Source organism: Biomphalaria glabrata, chromosome 1, assembly GCF_947242115.1.
Source record: "Biomphalaria glabrata chromosome 1, xgBioGlab47.1, whole genome shotgun sequence".
Lineage (NCBI taxonomy): Eukaryota > Metazoa > Mollusca > Gastropoda > Planorbidae > Biomphalaria > Biomphalaria glabrata.
Window position 1 is genome coordinate 78,029,263 of NC_074711.1, and position 18,674 is coordinate 78,047,936.

An 18,674-nucleotide genomic window follows, 5' to 3' on the forward strand; every position below is an offset into this window, starting at 1 on the left:
ACAAGGCTTGCCAGTGACAATGACCATGATAGTCAACGTTTAGTAGCGTCTACTGATGTGGCATACAGGCTTTAAGATTGTGTGACTGAATAGGCCAGTTACCTTACTCTGTCTCTACATGTCCCACGACTCTTAACCTTTTTTGTTTTGTGTATGTGTGTTGAAATTAGATTTAAACAGACTTCCGCCACGACAGTTGAGAACTCTTAAAACACATGTTTGTTTACTTGTTAAAGTGCAGGCCAATATTTTGATTCATTTGTTTGTCTATTTCATTTTGTTTATACCATGCTTATAAAAGGAGACATACTTACACTTGATTATGTGAAGTTCTAAACATCTGGTGTAAAAAAAAAACTTGTAAAAAAATATAAGATATTGTTTAATGTAATACAACTGAGGGTCAGTAAATGTCCAAGATTCAAGAGAGAGAGAGTTTAGTTCATTGAAATACTTCATAATAATATATATTGTTATAAGTCTTAAGTAACGGGGAAAATAAAGATAGGCCCCTTATATATATACTTACTTTTACGGTTCCCATGTCGATATAATAGTGAAATCGTGACAACAGCCCATTCTTTCAAACTTGATCTCAACAAGGTTGTATACGAGCATATTAGCCTATGGTGTGCATCTAAAGAAAGCTTAAAGTAAAACGGGGGTTCTATTTATTGTTTCTAAGTGTGTGCTATGCAAGTGACTGTGTTCAAGTAGTTTAGCTTGATAAGGTTTTCTCACATTTATGGTCCTGAACGTTAGAGTTATATTTTTTCCCCTCCTGGTCGACAGGTCTCCGAGAGAGACATCTTGTGTGAGCTGGTGTGGAGCGTCTCAATGCGTTCCCTGGCATTGCACCTGCTCCCGTCTGTCTCTCTCCTCTCTCTCCCCGTGTCCGTCGATCACCACGTTGTGTGACAGCAACAACTTGCGTGGACTACCTCGCTATTTCACTGGTCATCCGTCGCGAGACTCAATGGTATCTCCAGGTTGATGTGGTAGCTTTGTGCCCGCGCGATCGCTCAGGTTGAGCAATTAATAGTTTCTAGTTCATGTCTACTAATTGTGGAGTCACTCATTTAATGAATCTCTCCCGCCCCTGATTACACCTGTAAGATTATAACATTTTTTTTTACACTGATCTCAATTTGTCTCCCTTTAGGTAGAATTACCCCTGCCTGTGAGGAGGTGTGAAAATAAAAGTGTTCAAACCTGCTGTGATTATTTCCCCTTTGTTATTCTTGATTGATTGGATACTTTTGACGGCCAGTTATGTCATGGAGTTTACTTGGTAGATTTCAACACTAGGTAAGTACCTATATATATGCTCCAGGCTAGTATACCATTCACACACTCGTCTTTTGCCATAGCAGCATTCATGAACATTCAAATGTAAAGAGAAGAGAGAATTCTAGTTTCGACCACTAATACAAACAAAACTTTGAAAAAAATTGTAAGCATTTGTTAAAATCAGGGGGCGCGGTGGCTGAGTGGTTAAGCGCTTGGCTTCCGAACCTGGGGTCCTGTGTTCGAATCTCGATGAAGGCTGGGATTTCGAACTTAGGGAATTAGGGCGCCCCTGAGTCCTCTAATGGGTACCTGACTTTAGTTGGGGGAAAGTAAAGACGATTGGTCGTTTTGCTGGCTACAATACACCCTGCTCATTATCCGTTGGCCAAAGAAACAGATAACCTTAACATCATCTGCCCTATAGATCTTAAGGTCTGAAAAGGGTACTTTACTTTTACTTAAAATCAGCATGAGGAAACAAAACCTAGGTCTTCGCGTAGATCTTCGACATAGGTCAAAGGAATTCTTGAATTTCTCCTAATAGTACATTTAAGAGCTAGTTCCAAATAGAATTGTAATTGAAAAGCGTTCCATTATGGACGTATTCTCTTTAGTTCTGTGTGTTCTGTGAATGTTTGGTTATAATGGCACCCCTTGATTTATATTTACTTTATGTTACGCTTTTTAAACCTCTGGCTTATGCTTTATTAACATGGAATATTAAATTGCAAATTTAAAAAAAAGTAATTGAATTAGAACCTAATCTTGTGTTGTTGTAATTTCTGTGGATTTGAAATTTCGGATGTTGTCTCTCGGATATCGTATGCAGTTTTATTAAGAAATAAAGGGATCAAGTAGACTAGGTGTTTGACCATTGATGTACATGTTGTAGTGTTTACTTGCACTTATAAGATGTACATGTTGTAGTGTTTACTTGTGCTTATAAGATGTACATGTTGTAGTGTTTACTTGTGCTTATAAGATGTACATGTTGTAGTGTTTACTTGCACTTATAAGATGTACATGTTGTAGTGTTTACTTGTACTTATAGATGTACATCTTGTAGTATTTACTTGTACTTATAAGATGTACATGTTGTAGTGTTTACTTGCACTTATAGATGTACATGTTGTAGTGTTTACTTGTGCTTATAAGATGTACATGTTGTAATGTTTACTTGTACTTATAAGATGTACATGTTGTAGTGTTTACTTGTGCTTATAAGATGTACATGTTGTAATGTTTACTTGTACTTATAAGATGTACATGTTGTAGTGTCTACTTGTAATTATAGATGTACATGTTGTAGTGTTTACTTGTAATTATAGATGTACATGTTGTAGTGTTTACTTGTACTTATAAGATGTACATCTTGTAGTGTTTACTTGTACTTATAAGATGTACATGTTGTAGTGTTTACTTGTAATTATAGATGTACATGTTGTAGTGTTTACTTGTAATTATAGATGTACATGTTGTAGTGTTTACTTGTACTTATAGATGTACAAGTTGTAGTATTTACTTGTACTTATAAGATGTACATCTTGTAGTGTTTACTTGTACTTATAAGATGTACATGTTGTAGTGTTTACTTGTAATTATAGATGTACATGTTGTAGTGTTTACTTGTAATTGTAGATGTACATGTTGTAGTGTTTACTTGTACTTATAAGATGTACATCTTGTAGTATTTACTTGTACTTATAAGATGTACATGTTGTAGTGTTTACTTGTACTTATAGATGTACATGTTGTAGTGTTTACTTGTATTTATAAGATGTACTGTTGTAGTATTTACTTGAACTTATAGATGTACATGTTGTAGTGTTTACTTGTGCTTATAAGATGTACTGTTGTAGTATTTACTTGTACTTATAGATGTACATGTTGTAGTGTTTACTTGTGCTTATAAGATGTACTGTTGTAGTGTTTACTTGTACTTATAAGATGTACTGTTGTAGTGTTTACTTGTGCTTATAAGATGTACATGTTGTAGTGTTTACTTGTACTTATAAGATGTACTGTTGTAGTGTTTACTTGTGCTTATAAGATGTACATGTTGTAGTGTTTACTTGTACTTATAAGATGGACATTTTGTAGTGTTTACTTGTGCTTATAAGATTTACATGTTGTAGTGTTTACTTGTGCTTATAAGATGTACATGTTGTAGTGTTTACTTGTACTTGTAGAAGTACATGTTGTAGTGTTTACTTGTGCTTATAAGATGTACATGTTGTAATATTTACTTGTGCTATGAAGACAAAGTTCTTAACTTGGCATGTACGCAACGACAAGTCGAGACAGTCTCTGCTGAATTGTAAAATCTTTAGCTTCATTTTTTATATCTAATTGTCCTTCAAGATTTGTTTTTCTCTCTTCTGTCTGCTCTTACTGCTCACTCTTGTCTTTCTTCTTTTATTTTTTTTATTAGAGTTCTCTCATTTAATGTAATGTCTTTAAGTCATACACTATAATTATAATCTTTTGGTTGTCCCCCCCGCCATACACACACTTTGCCGCTGCTTTCTTGTGTTGTCTCAGCAGATACAAGAACTTCTAAAGATGTTTTTAGCATATACTTTGATTATGCATACATTTTACTTTATATGCTAGATGCTTTGTAAAAGAACTCTGCCAAATGAAAGGTTATTCGCTAATCATCACACCACACTATCCCCTCTCTAAAACTTACGAACTTCCGGTCATACTCTCATTCATTCTAACCGACCTATACAAGTGAAATTAGATTATACATACACACAGACTTTCTGGAAGCGCTGTGGCTGAGCGGTAAATCGCTTGGCTTTCGAACCGGGGGTTCCGGGTTAGAATCCTTTAATGGGTAATGAGTAAAGGCGGTTGGTCGTTGTGCTAGCCACATGACACCATCGTAAACCATTGGCCACAGAAACAGATGACCTTTCATCATCTGCCCTATAGACCACAAGGTCTCAAAGGTAAAGTTTAACTTTTACACACTTTCTACCGTGACAACTGTTAGAAAATATCAGTACATTTTATGAACCACCTATTAATGCATTCATCGGACCATGAACTACAATCATCTCCGAATATTCCGTTATAAATGTTGCTCATTATGTGCAATTCCTTGCTTTTCCCCTTCAAATCTAAGCATTCCCTCTTAAAAATAATTGAGTGTTTGTTTGGACTTAGATGAAATATTTATTCCGTTGAGGAAATTTGATTCTAAGATAAGGAGTTCGCCTACGTTGTAAGCCCTAAGTAGTTCATTGAATGCTTCCTGATTGAGTTAGAGGCTAATGAAATATACAGCCAGGCATGTCTCGGATAGGACCGATGACAAAGTTTGGCATTTTGTCTAGCGTGATCATGTCACGTCCACTTTGCCAGACCCATCGATCTCGTATCCTTCTATCCCCCGCTCATACTTCTGCTGTCATTCGTTCTGTACAGAATCAACATCCCACCAACACCCTGGTCTTAGTGTCACGCAATCATGGTCACGTGCTGACTAGTGTTTCATCCTGATGTTACTTTATTTGGTTGCTATCTTCTATTAGGTATATATATATATCATTGGCCTCCTTCAGTCGTAGAACGACTATGGTTCATTTCAGAGCACCCTTCCTCATGTGGCTGTGGAACCCAATTTTAGAGAGACACTCCCGTCCACAGATAGCGCAGGTTAAGGTGGCTTTTTCTTCGGTGGTAGAGGAGCTGGCCGTTTTTCGTATTGTACGTTTTTCTTCCTGAGCTGAGACTCATGTACTTTCACTGTCCATAGCTTTCACTAGGTGTCAACAGTCTATGAGTTCACAGTTCGAGTTAGATTGGATACTAGGTAGACTCAACGCTTGGTGGATTTAATGCGGAGCAATGCTTGGTAGACCCACTGCGGCTTAATCCTAGATGGTTGGTAATCTCATTGCCTGGTCGGCTCGATGCTTCATGGACTGAGTGCTAGGTGGACTGAATGCTAGATGGACTCAGTGCTAGGTGGATTGAAGGCTAGATGGAATCAGTGCTAGGTGGACTGAATGCTAGATGGACTCAGTGCTAGGTGGATTGAATGCTAGATGGAATCAGTGCTAGGTGGATTGAATGCTAGATGGAATCAGTGCTAGGTGGATTGTATGCTAGATGGAATCCGTGCTAGGTGGACTGAATGCTAGATGGACTGAATGCTAGATGGACTCAGTGCTAGGTGGATTAAATGCTAGATGGAATCAGTGCTAGGTGGATTGAATGCTAGTTGGAATCAGTGCTAGGTGGATTGAATGCTAGATGGAATCAGTGCTAGGTGGATTAAATGCTAGATGGAATCAGTGCTAGGTGGATGAAATGCTAGATGGAATCAGTGCTAGGTGGATTAAATGCTAGATGGAATCAGTGCTAGGTGGATTGAATGCTAGATGGAATCAGTGCTAGGTGGATTGAATGCTAGATGGAATCAGTGCTAGGTGGACTGAATGCTAGATGGACTGAATGCTAGATGGACTCAGTGCTAGGTGGATTAAATGCTAGATGGAATCAGTGCTAGGTGGATTGAATGCAAGTTGGAATCAGTGCTAGGTGGATTGAATGCTAGATGGAATCAGTGCTAGGTGGATTGAATGCTAGATGGAATCAGTGCTAGGTGGATTAAGTGCTAGATGGAATCAGTGCTAGGTGGATTGAATGCTAGATGGAATCAGTGCTAGGTGGATTGAATGCTAGATGGAATCAGTGCTAGGTGGATTGAATGCTAGTTGGAATCAGTGCTAGGTGGATTGAATGCTAGATGGAATCAGTGCTAGGTGGATTGAATGCTAGATGGAATCAGTGCTAGGTGGACTGAATGCTAGATGGACTGAATGCTAGATGGACTGAATGCTAGATGGTCTGAATGCTAGATGGTCTGAATGCTAGATGGTCTGAATGCTAGTTGGACTGAATGCTAGGTGGACTGAATGCTAGTTGGACTGAATGCTAGGTGGTCTGAATGCTAGATGGTCTGAATGCTAGGTGGACTGAATGCTAGGTGGACTGAATGGTAGGTGGACTAAATGCTAGGTGGACTGAATGCTAGATGGACTCTGTGCTAGGTGAACTGAATGTTTGGCAGACATGTCTGGTATTCTCAAGACTAGGACTAAAAAAACTCATTGTATCCAATACTTGTTGATATTCCGAATAGAAACTCGAATGAACTGCAAGATCTTTGCTCTCTCACGTGTACATCAACTATAATAGCGGAACGTCTTTTGGGTCTATTTGGAGAGACATAACTCTCTTGTCTACATGACTCTGAGTACATTGTTATAAAAAATACATTTTTTTAGTCTAGTGTACATTTGTCCCCAGCATTTGTAGTTCTTTTGTAGTATTAAGAGACCTATCTCCAGCTCTGTATATTACATGACCTCAATAACAATGACATGGTTCTAGATCCCCTGTTATGGAAGCAAATGTACTTTCAATTGAGCAAATAAAAAGAACAAAAAAATCTTCCAACTTATTACTAAGACATTGAACATTCGTGAGCACTCGTACTTAATTGGACTCGGTTCAGTCTCTTGCCCTGGGGAAGTCTGTCTCATTCAAACACTAATGACATAAAGTAACAGACCAACATCAAACTAACAACGTTGATTTGTGTTCAATGTGCCGAAACAGCGATTCAACTCGAGTTGGCTCACTTGCACATATAGTAGTCCCAGACATTCATCATTGTATACCATCTTACTTATTCAGTGTACGTTTCGTTGGTGAAGGTTCGACATTGAAATTATTTCATAGTTACTTCCAATATTGAAATTCGTGCTAAAAAGTATTTGCTAAAAAAAACTAGATACACAAGAACTAAAACTAGATAGATACTGTTTGGCACATCCGCGGTGTCTAATGCAAATAAACCAAATGGAGGTAACACTCAACGTAATACGTAATCCAATAGTAGCGGCGAAAGGCCGAACAATCTATTAAATTTAGTCGACGCTGATACTGAATGTCGAACAAGTTTAATAGCAATGAAGGGAACCGTCGAATGTCAGCTAACTCTAGACGTTCATAAAATGCGACCTATCTCTACGTTGTCCTGGAAGTAGTCTGTTTACGTCGACTGGTATTTCTTTCTCTCTCTCTAAAACCTAGTCTTGTTTTTACTAGTCACGTCAATGTCACTAAGTCAAAGCGTCCGCTATTTCCGAAACAAATAATTACTTCCTAATCGTGTCATAACAATACACAAGAGCTTAAAGATACACAAGAACTAAAAGCAGATACACAAGAACTAAAAGCAAATACACAAGAAATATAACCAGATACACAAGAACTAAAACCACACACACAAGAACTAAAAAAACAGATACACAAGAACTAAAAACAGATACACAAGAACTAAAAACAGATACACAAGAACTAAAACCACGCACACAAGAACTAAAAAAAACAGATACACAAGAACTAAAAACAGATACACAAGAACTAAAACCACACACACACAAGAACTAAAAAAAACAGATACACAAGAACTAAAAACAGATACACAAGAACTACACCTTTTTCATCCCAATGTTTAATCTGTGGTTGTAAGAGTTAAATCATGCGATCATCAATCTATAGCCAGGCCTATCATCTTTTCATGTTTGCCTTATCCAGATCAGAATGTAGAAAAGTGAAGAAAGCCCCCAGCAGTGTCCCTAGTAATGTTTTGTCCATCACTTGCTCCAGTTTGATTGACAATCCATAGCAAGGGGTGTGGGTTCATCGCGATGAAACTTTCTGCCTGGTTGCATTTCTACCATCGGGATGAAAGCGATCTGTCACATCCATTGCCCAGTTGCCACCTTAATCACGCAGAGTCTGAAACGACAAATTTCCGCCGTCTTGCTGCCAGGGGTTAGTAAATTCTGGGCGGGTCACTTGTTCCACTGACAGCGGGCCATCTTGAAGTGTGGCTAGACCGTCCCAGATTAAAATAGGGTCATGTTTTGACTTGGGAATTGCGTCTACCGTCGGAGGCCGTTAATGCTATTCTGATTTTATTCCTTTAAGGGTAGTGGCAGCGACAGAAATCGTGTAACTGATAAGACAGAATTCAATTTTTGATATGTTTTTTTTTATGTGTGTGCATTAGATGATGATGTTTTTATAGGTTTGTGTGCATTAGATGACGATGTTTTTATAGGTTTGTGTGCATTAGATGACGATGTTTTTATAGGTTTGTGTGCATTAGATGACGATGTTTTTATAGGCTTGTGTGCATTAGATGACTTTGTTTTTATAGGTTTGTGTTCATTAGATGACGATGTTTTTATAGGTTTGTGTGCATTAGATGACGATGTTTTTATAGGTTTGTGTGCATTAGATGACGATGTTTTTTTAAATGTGTGTGCATTAGATGACGATGTTTTTTTTAAATGTGTGTGCATTAGATGACGATGTTTTTTTTAAATGTGTGTGCATTAGATGACGATGTTTTTTTAAATGTGTGTGCATTAGATGACGATGTTTTTTTAAATGTGTGTGCATTAGATGACGATGTTTTTATAGGTTTCTAGAAATTAACCACTATGCTAACGGGGTTGCAAAAATGAACATTTGGGAAGAATAGATGAACGTTTAAAAAAGCTAAGAAAAAATAACTATCTGAACAAATATTGCGAGTTGACGTTGTTGTGCTATTCTTGTTTCCTTACTTCCGGCCGATTTGATTTGGGTTCTTAAGCTTCTCTCTATATGTCTTTGTTAAATAACAAAATTAATGACCAACGTTGACCACATAATGACAGAAATTTCAACCGCCTTCATCGCTATCGTGCTGAGTCAAGATGGGTGTAAGAGGAACTGAAAAGGTTATAAAATTGATTTCAATAAAAATCGCATATTTGTTTATTTTTTAAAGTACTTTTTCACAGGGGGGGGGGGCGTTGTATATATATATATATATATATAAACGCTACAGTGAAATCAGATTTTCAACAGTGCTTTTAGTTTGTGAGATTTAATCGTGACAGGCGGACGTACAGACAGACAAGCACAATAGCGGGTTTTCCCTGGAGGGTGGAGGTGGAGACTATTCTAAAAAGGCATGTAATTATTCCCGGCATAGATATCGGGAAATTTCCTGTTGTTAGCCGCACCGTGTTACCACTGTTCTATTCTCAGCCTGCATGATCCTTGCATTACAGCCAAAGCTAATTAGAAACGTTTGATTGATTAAGGTCCGTAACGACACTAGGGAGCTGACAACAGTTTCAGTATGATTAATCCATGATGGAAGAGCGCACAGAGCCAGACTTGTCTTTAAGATGTATGATTGTATTAGGCTGTGCAAATATCTGGACTAGACCTTTTTCTCCACATCTTGAATAGTGCACGTTTCCTAATCTCTCTGTCTGTCGCTATTTTCATGGTGTTGACCACATTCCTTTTCCTTGGATTTAATGTCCCTAGATACGTAGTGGTTTCCACACTTTCTTGACCTGGGTTTCTCTTTACTTTGAATATCTCCTACCCTTCCCCCCAAGTAGTGATCAACAAAGAAAAGCATTATGTCTACTTAGTATCACTAGTATCTGATTTGTAAAGATTATTTAGTCCTCTGACTATTGGGGTGTTAGGACAAAGGAGATAACACATGGGAATTGAGGTTCAGGATAGTTCTGAACGCTGGTTATTGAATTCACAGAAACAGTTGTTTATTTTCAAACCTACGATAAACTTGCTACAAAAGTATCATAAGCAATGTTACTATTAAAACATTGATTTTTTTTTTAGAATACTATACATATATTGATTGATTTTTATTTTACTTTTGATCTAATGATTAATTTTTTGACCTGTTGCTTCATTGATTGCTCTTTTGTCCATTAAGTCATTGATTGATTTTGGACTTTATCCAGATTGATTTTTTTTTTTACTTGATTTATCTCATTTACTGTTGATTCGTATTTTTATTTTCAAATGTCATGCTTTTTTTGTGTGTCCATATTACTTTGTTGTAATGTTATGATGACCCTACTTTCGCTAAAATATTTTTTTTATGTTTATAGACAATCAAAACCAAAAACCAATTTTTCAGTCTTCCTGGCCCAGGTCATATTAACTTTGCCCACCAAAGCAAACATTGTCCATCGATTTGATTATTAGAATGTCGGATCGATAAAAACATCACATCAAGCAAATAGTGGACATTTGATTGGTTCCTCTTTTAATGGTCATCGATTTATCGGAGAATTTTTAAAAGCACACATCAGTTATGTCTGGTTGTAGATTAATACAAACTCATTACTTTCTCTCAGTGAGTTTTCCCTCAGGGGACGATGGTCATGGAAAAGAGGTTCCGGCGACTGTTTTTCCTCATAATGTCCGCCCACTCCATCCATTTCATTTAGAGGTGTGTTTTTTATTTTAATTTAGACATGTCGGTTGTGCATGAGAGAGAGACAGACAGACAGATAAAAAAAACATGCTGTTAGTAGCAAGAAAAACTGAAGGTGTCTATCACAAAGTTTTCAAAAAAAAGTTTCAATTCTCAATTTTTCTAATGCTATTGATGACTAAGACTTCTGCTGAAGTTTACCAAGACTTCTAGGAGATTTTGCACGAAATAAGTTTGACTGAATTAATTGGTGTTCTATTTCGTCTGTGAGTTTGTATTGTATTGAGTTTGTATTGTACTGTGTGTTCAGGCTGCCCCATTGTTCAACGTTTGCCCAAGATTACCAGACGTGGATAATTCATGTTCTGTAATTCGTTTGATATAGCTAATAGCGTTATCCAACTTTGTTTCTGAATGCTGTATCCGATCCTTGTAGGCACACAAATGGTATAAATTATGGACGATGATTACTGTTGCAATTTAACTAAAGTTGATTGCGACGTTTACAACAATGTTTATAGCACTATCTCTGTGGCCTATCCATTTTTCGGGTCCCTAGACTTTCACGTCGTGTCAGAGCGTTATTGATGTTTGGCTTCTGTGCTCGGTGGAAGAAAATATTACCGAGAACCGAGGGGTGAGAGAAGGTTTCATTGTGAGTGGTGGATGACTTCATATGAAAAAGTTTGAATATTTAAAACCTAATGCCTAGCGCTCACTGCCAAATAAAAGTCTGTACAAAGACGAGTGTTTGTCATACAAACATTTACTTACTTCCAATCTATTTCGCTTGAATTGTTTTTTCGTAATTGGTCTTTGTCTTTTCCCAATGACTCGCTAGAGACTTCTTTCCGATGTCGTGGTTGGATTGTTATTATCATTATTGTTATTATCATTTTTTTTTTGTTTATTTCTACCCTAGAGTATCTTTTAACCATGCTAACGACTCCACCTCGGGGAAATATTTGTTCTGTAGTTAGGGAACTCTCTTCCGCTATTGAAGCCGTTCGGAATTTTTCCTCTTCCCGTCTTCTTAGCCTGTTGAAGCCCGCTTTACCCTTTGGTTCAGTTCACGCTATTGCCTTATTAGTCTAAACTCCTTTGTCAGTCTCGCTTTTTAAGTTCTGAGTTCTGTTTACCATCAGTACAACATGCAACATTTTATTTACTAAGCTTATATTAACTCACTCTTTTTTTGTTTGGGTAGAATCTTGTACAGATTATTTCTCCCACTTCCCTTTCTTGGATCAAGTTGAAACTTTGCACAATTATTCATTCTCAGCGACAATACATGAATCCATTAAAACAGAAAACAACACTAGCTAATCAATTTGTCGTTATTAATCAATTTTGTTTTAGGTAGAGGCAGACTAAGCTAAGGGGAGATAAGCTTTGTGTAGAGAATTAGGTCTCTCGCTCAGATTTTTAAACTAATATAAGGGTATAAAACATTTTATAAGTTCAGCGGCTAACAAGTCAGCTTTCCATTGGAGGCTCAAGTTCAAATCCAGACTCGGTTCAATCTCATTTGTGGATCTGGGAGAAGGCTTTCCGTGCTGCCTTTATTCATTGTAGTCCCTTTAATATTATTCACTGAAAAATTTGGTGGCAGGTCTATAGCAGTATGGCCCTCTGACAGGCAACGAGAATCTTCTTAGGGTTGTTGTTCATATTATTATGTACATTTTATAGTTATAATGTTTTGTGTGGTGTAATGCACAAATTGCAAGACAAATTTCCTTACGGACAACAAAGATTATTATTATTATTATACTATTATTATTATTATTATTATTATTATTAGAAGTTTGATAACCTTCACATTCTGTAGTCTATTTCTCTTAAGAAAATGTTAACATTTGTAAGGACTTTTCTTTCTCCAGCTTTAGGAATACGAACACCCCAGATTGAGAAACTGTTAATCTCTCCACATTTTTGTAAACGTTATATCTTGAAATTAAGAAATGAAATGCGTTCATGATTGTTGAGGCTTTCTAATTTAATCAGCGAGTTTTAGAATAGAAATTCATTTACAGGCGTGTGAACCAATGTTGTTTTTAGAATATCATGACATCGTAATAAAAAGCAATTAGCTTCGTTTCCATTATCCATCGTGCCATTAAATGGATTGTTAGCTATTTCTACATTTTTTAAACGAACTTAATTCTTGGCTAGTTCTCTTGCCCACGCTGACGAGGATATTGACCGCTACGTTCTTTAGATGTGGTTATTTTACTTGGTTTTAGCGAGTGTACATAGATAGTGAAACGCGATGATGGTAGATCTTCGGGCCATGCTAGTTTAAAGCGTGTTGATTGCAGATACACGTTATTTTATTTTTATTTCGTAATTACATCGCCATGGGAGAGAACAAGTTTGTGTCTGTTATTGTCTGCAGTTGTCTTATCGTTGCTGTGATGGTGAAGTGATAGAATCAACGAGGAGTGAGAATTATTTGTTTACGAAGGATCTTACTGGCAACATTGAAGATTTGTATTGCAAAGCTGACTGTGTCTGTCAGCTACAATGTTTGTATTATGTACAATGTTTGTATCAGCTACAATGTTAGTATACGTTATTTCTCCTGCACCTAATCTCGGCTCAAGCTGACATTTTACATAATGATTCACAGTCGATGACAATACAGGAATCCAATTTTTAACCAATCAGTTATTAATAATTATTTAATTTGGTTTTAAATAGCAGAAAGGGATCTAAACCCTACCTTCTTTAGAGATATTCCAGTAATTAGCGGTTCTTCTCCTAAGATTAGCTTTTTTTTTTCTTTTGCTTGTTACTTAATGTTTAGAGATAGCTGACCCAGGTAGAAATGTTCCAAATCAATAGGTAAAAAAACATTGACAAATTCTTTTTTCTTACTTTCTAGCAATGATTGTTTATCTTGAACCTTCTAGTGATTCAGTTAGTACTTGACAGTGACATTTAAATGTAGTCTAAGACTGTGCTGCTTGTGTATTCTCATTGAGTACACGCTCACTTACATTCTTTCCAATTCCAATAGTAGTTTTTTTTTTTTTCGCATTTCTTATTGAAAACGTGTTGAGTACTTGTAATTTTAATGTTGCTTTCTTTCTTTACACACTCTAGTGTGTCTTGAGCTATTGGAGAGCAGTTCGAGGCCGCGTCGGCTGCTGAGTGTGTTAACTCTTTCTCTCCTAACAGACGATACCAACGTTGATTCCACCAGAATGTGGTAAATAATTACGGAGAGAAAGAGTTAAGGAGCAGTACCCAATGTTAAAAGGAAGTTATTTATAAATAAACGAAATCGTGAAGGCGATGTAGCAGCGAGTGGAACATTGAAAAGATCGTATGATTTTACAAAACTGTGTGTGTGTGTCAAGTGGCAATTACATTTCTTGATTAGGATTATAATCATTGCCACATAAAAGTATTACTCTATGAAATGAAAAGACATTACACAACGAAGTTTCGATCATATGATAAGCATCACAGTTCAAGATTTCAAGGCTCTCGAAATGATGAACTATGCTGTGAAAGTTGACGTCACTTCCATGACCGCAAGCTAGGAACTTAGAAGAGTGATTAGCTTTGAGTAAAAAAAAAAAACGGCTCTACTAATGTCGTATAATTAAAACATATATATTCGAAGATATTGCATATATAGCCAGGGAAATTAAATAGTGGAGACAGTATCCATATGTAATGATAATCAATATGTTTAAAGATAATTTGTTTCATTGGGTTAGAAAGAACTCTACTGTTAAACTGCTGATAAAATGTTCAGTATGTAAAATAATAATTGCGAATCCTCATTAAGTTGTGGACATTGTTTTGTTTTTAATTAACTTTTACTTAATGTCACTATAATAGCAAGTAGTACTTTTTCCCCCAACAATACTTTGAAAAATTATAAAATTTACTGGAAACTGATCTGAGTTGCGTGCTAAATTGGAACAAGTCATCGAAACAACCGACAAGAGCACGATCTCCTCAGACTAAGGCCATGATTGTCTTATGAGAAAACTTGGCGCCATTCAAACTGTGCAGCTATACACCACTTAATGTTATTTGAAAGCATTGTCAAACCCTTGTCGGATTGAGCGCTTAAAGGGATGGAACTATGTTCAAAAGAAAATCGTTGAAATTGTATATATGAAATTGTATGTATCGGTAATTGTCTGTAATTGCATTGAAAAGTCTCAGTTTTACCTTTCGTGAAACTCTGGCATAGGCTTTGACTCTCAGTCATTGCATTCATATTCACTTTTGAGATGCTTATTTTAAATCACTTTGATTAGTACGTTGGTAAGTGGTCAGAAAACAGTAAATATTGTAGGTCACGTTACTTTATCTCTACGCTGTCTGGCTTTTTTTCTCCTCTATTTTTCATATTTAAAAAAAAAAAACAAGATGCTAGTCTGCGGCCCTCACAACAGTTTCAGTGTCTCTCACAACAAAGTCTTTGAGAACTTATTATAATAGGTCACTACTGTTACGTGTAATTATTTTCTGCCAGACAGACACTTTGACTGCAGACACTTTGACTGCAGACACTTTGACTGCAGACACTTGACTTGACAATATCTCTTTAGAAAACGTTGTATTGCTTCTTAAGACAAGCCAGCTATCAACATAGAAACAAATTTGTTTCATTCTTGGCAGTATAAATGTAATAAGGGAATACATGGCAGATATGAACCAATTTATTGTATGAGCTCGCTGGAAGCGGAATTGTAAATGTAATCAACACGTTAGATGCATTGCATTTTTCTTCGTCCTTTCTTTCCAGGACTAGGAATTATTTGATCTAAATTAATTTTGTCATTGATCACTCTATGCGAACTCTTATTTCTACTTGAGTGCTAATATATGCTGGCTCTTTCGACGGGAATAGCTTCTATTATTTCATTCAAATGTCTGCATCCACGCCGCATCTTATTCAAAACATTATTGAACGCAGTGCAAATGGTCGCTAGGCTAAACGTCACTTCCTGGTCCTAAAGTAAGACAAAGCAGCCATGATATAAAGAAATGTCAAAATACCCAAAAGGTTTTAGCTGAAATACTTGATGCTTGTGTAACTCTTATCAACTGATTTCGCCAAACCCTTGACTGTCTATAAATAGAATTTTGCATACATTGGATTGCATGGTGTGTGCGGGCTACTTAGCATTCTTTACCAGTTGTGCAAACACAGTTATTGGAAACAATGGACAGAAATAGAAATGGTTGGTAAAAACAAGCAACACATTTTCAACCATTCTTCATCTTTTCTGTCACACTTGATTTGGACTTAGGCTCAATCAATTTCTATCTTAGATCTAGAGCTACTTGTTTTGAGGCATTGATCGCATTCTAGATCTGTGTAGAATATTTTAACTTTTCAGAATTAAAGTCAAGCTGTATTGAACATCGAGTCCATGTGTCACCAACAGAATGTATCCATAGTTGTTTTCATTATTGAATTACTTTGTAGTTAACAAGTTTCCGTAAGGTGCTGGGTTATTTTGTATTTTTATAATACTGTTACACTATTGATCGTTTAAGTGCTCTTCCACCATCCCCCCAACCTACCATACCCCCAGCCTCTATATTATGTACATCCTTCATACCGTTATAATATATAGTTATGTGTTGTTTTTTCTTCATATGGTAACGTGTTCTGGGTTTCTATATGGATCCCATTTTCTCTGCTTAGTCCTTGTGACAGTTATCGGAGTACTTCAATAAATAGCAGAGTGCTTCCGACCCTCCCCCGTCTCGAAACCCATTGTTTTTGCTAGCCGGTCATTCCTTTCAAGACTCGTGTTGGAAAGCCAATCCAGCTTTTAAAGAAACAATGTTATTTATAGCTTGTGCTTCAACTAGGGGAGAGAAGTAGAACACTTAGTATCGAGAACAACATTTCCAGTTGAGCAAAGTTGGAAGCACGTTGTTTTGTAGGTCAGTGCTGCGACTGCTACAAGAGAATTAGGTAGCGGTAAAATTGGGTCATTTTTTAAAATGTATTTTTGTTAGAATCGCAGATCTACATATATATTGTACCTAGAATGGGAAACGGACACAAATTCTTATCCGATAATGACCAGATCACAGATCTATATAAATATATATGCATATGCGTAACTCTTTTTCAATCTGTAAGGCAAGTCGTCCCGAATCTGGGAAAATCGATCTTCTCTGTCTTGGAAAAGTAATAATATTTAGTTTTCAAAGTTTAGAAATAATGCAATACCAGTTAGCTGATTTTAAATAGAATGGGCTATTAATCACAGACCTATATATTCACGCAAATCTATGAAATAAAGCCATTTCCTGTTAGTTTCCATTGAGATGATGCAATAATAATCTTAGATCGAAATAGTTTAAGTCTGTTGATTTTAATAATCTTATGCACATTTAAATTGATTGATAAACTAGATTAGATTATGTATCTAAAAATTGCAAAATAATAATTAAGAGACAAGAGTGCTCTTATTTTCGATGTTCAGTTACTACATCTAGATCTAAACATTAAATTATATATTACATAGGTTAGGGTTGAAATACAAACTTTATTTCTTATAACTACTTTACAAAACAACGCCTTGTTTCAGCTTTTCGGAAGTATTCACGATATGTTTGTGTAGTGTTGAGATTCCAATGTCCAGTCTAGGTACATACATGTCTGTGGTTAGAGCTTTTTTTTTAGTTTCATTGTTTAGTTAGATAGTTTAGTTTTAAATTGTAAATAAAATAGCATCGACTCAACTTGAATGCATTAATTAGTTCTGTTTCTGTACAAATAGAAATATATAGCACAATCTTCATTTCTATGATTCTCCAGGAGTCAAATGCTCACGACAATTGAAACAGCGTGGGTAGAGAGAGTCTTTATTTCTTTGGTTTGATAGACTGTTTTGAACACCAACTTTTAAGACACAAATCTCTCTCTCTCTCTGTCTCTCTCTCTCTCTCTCTCTCGCTTTATAAAGTTGTCTTATTGTTGTTTTTGTTAGACCAACCTTTATATTATGAGTACTTTTTGCAAGAGTACATTTTATTGAGTGCTCACGTCCAAACAGTGATGTTGTAAATGAAATTATTTCATGAAGAGACGTCGTTTCATGTTCGAAGTAGGTCGTGTCCTCCTCGTGCTATTCTTCCGCACCAAGGTCGATTCAAAAATGGGAAACTTCTCCTGAGTAACGTAACGTTCTTCTGTTGTGGCGTCTTTTGTGTAAACAAAACAGACCCACTAAAAAAATAATATTTTTTTTGTTGTACACACAAGGATGAACTTCCAACGATCATGCCCTTTACAAACGTCCATGCCTTGCTGACTTGAAGGTCTGTCCCTCTTCAGCCCGTACCAGACTTTTGTGACCTGCGCTTTTTTTTTAGTACGTCTTAGACGCCATGAGGATGACTTTCTACAACTCAGAATGCCCCTCAGGAGGCGGTAGAACTCTAAAGAAGGGCAAGCGTAATCTTTTTGGTCTCTAGTGGGGGCGTTACTACTAAAAGATTGAGAAACACCTTGCTCAGCTATTATCATTAAAATAGGATCCACACTGTTTGATCTACTTTGCATATTAGTTTTGAAGCTGACATGAGTAGATTGTGTATGCACCGGGGCTTTGTCTTATCGCAATGAAGCTCTCAGTACAGCGCTGCACACACTGTGTCTAGTGCTTTAACTGATAGCACGGCCGTAGTGTGAGGACACAGTATTGAGTCCACATAATGTGTTGTATAAGGTGGCCTGGTATTTTGTGGAGCGTTATCTTTCTTGAGTTTTGATTTTTCTTACCCTCTCCACACACGCGGGCACATACACGCATGTAGTGGGTACAACTACAAACACACGCACACACATACACACACACACGTGTTGTCGCCGTCTAGTGAAAGATTGACTTAACACGTGTACCGTTGTTTCCTCTCGCTACTGTTGTGGCGGTTTATTTTTCTTTAATCTCAAAACTGGACATGGAGTAAAGTTTAGCTGGTCATCTTGGACCAGTGAAGTCGCTATTTGGATATACGATTTGGGGAATTGGATTGTTTGATT

At 36.7% G+C, this 18,674-nt stretch overlaps 1 protein-coding gene across 6 annotated transcripts in view; it reads left to right on the top strand.

Moving 5' to 3' along the window:
- The window catches only part of LOC106078161 (polypeptide N-acetylgalactosaminyltransferase 5-like), a 140,260-nt gene that overhangs the window by 63,141 nt on the left and 58,445 nt on the right, over positions 1-18,674 (top strand). For 4 of the 6 annotated variants that reach the window (XM_056016589.1, XM_056016581.1, XM_056016623.1 and 1 more), the window contains exon 2: positions 1,163-1,308. The gene's annotated coding sequence lies outside the window, so the exon portion shown is untranslated. Of the gene's footprint in view, positions 1-1,008; positions 1,027-1,162; positions 1,309-18,497 lie in introns of those variants that run through there. The other 2 variants (XM_056016607.1, XM_056016617.1) reach the window with 2 other exon arrangements.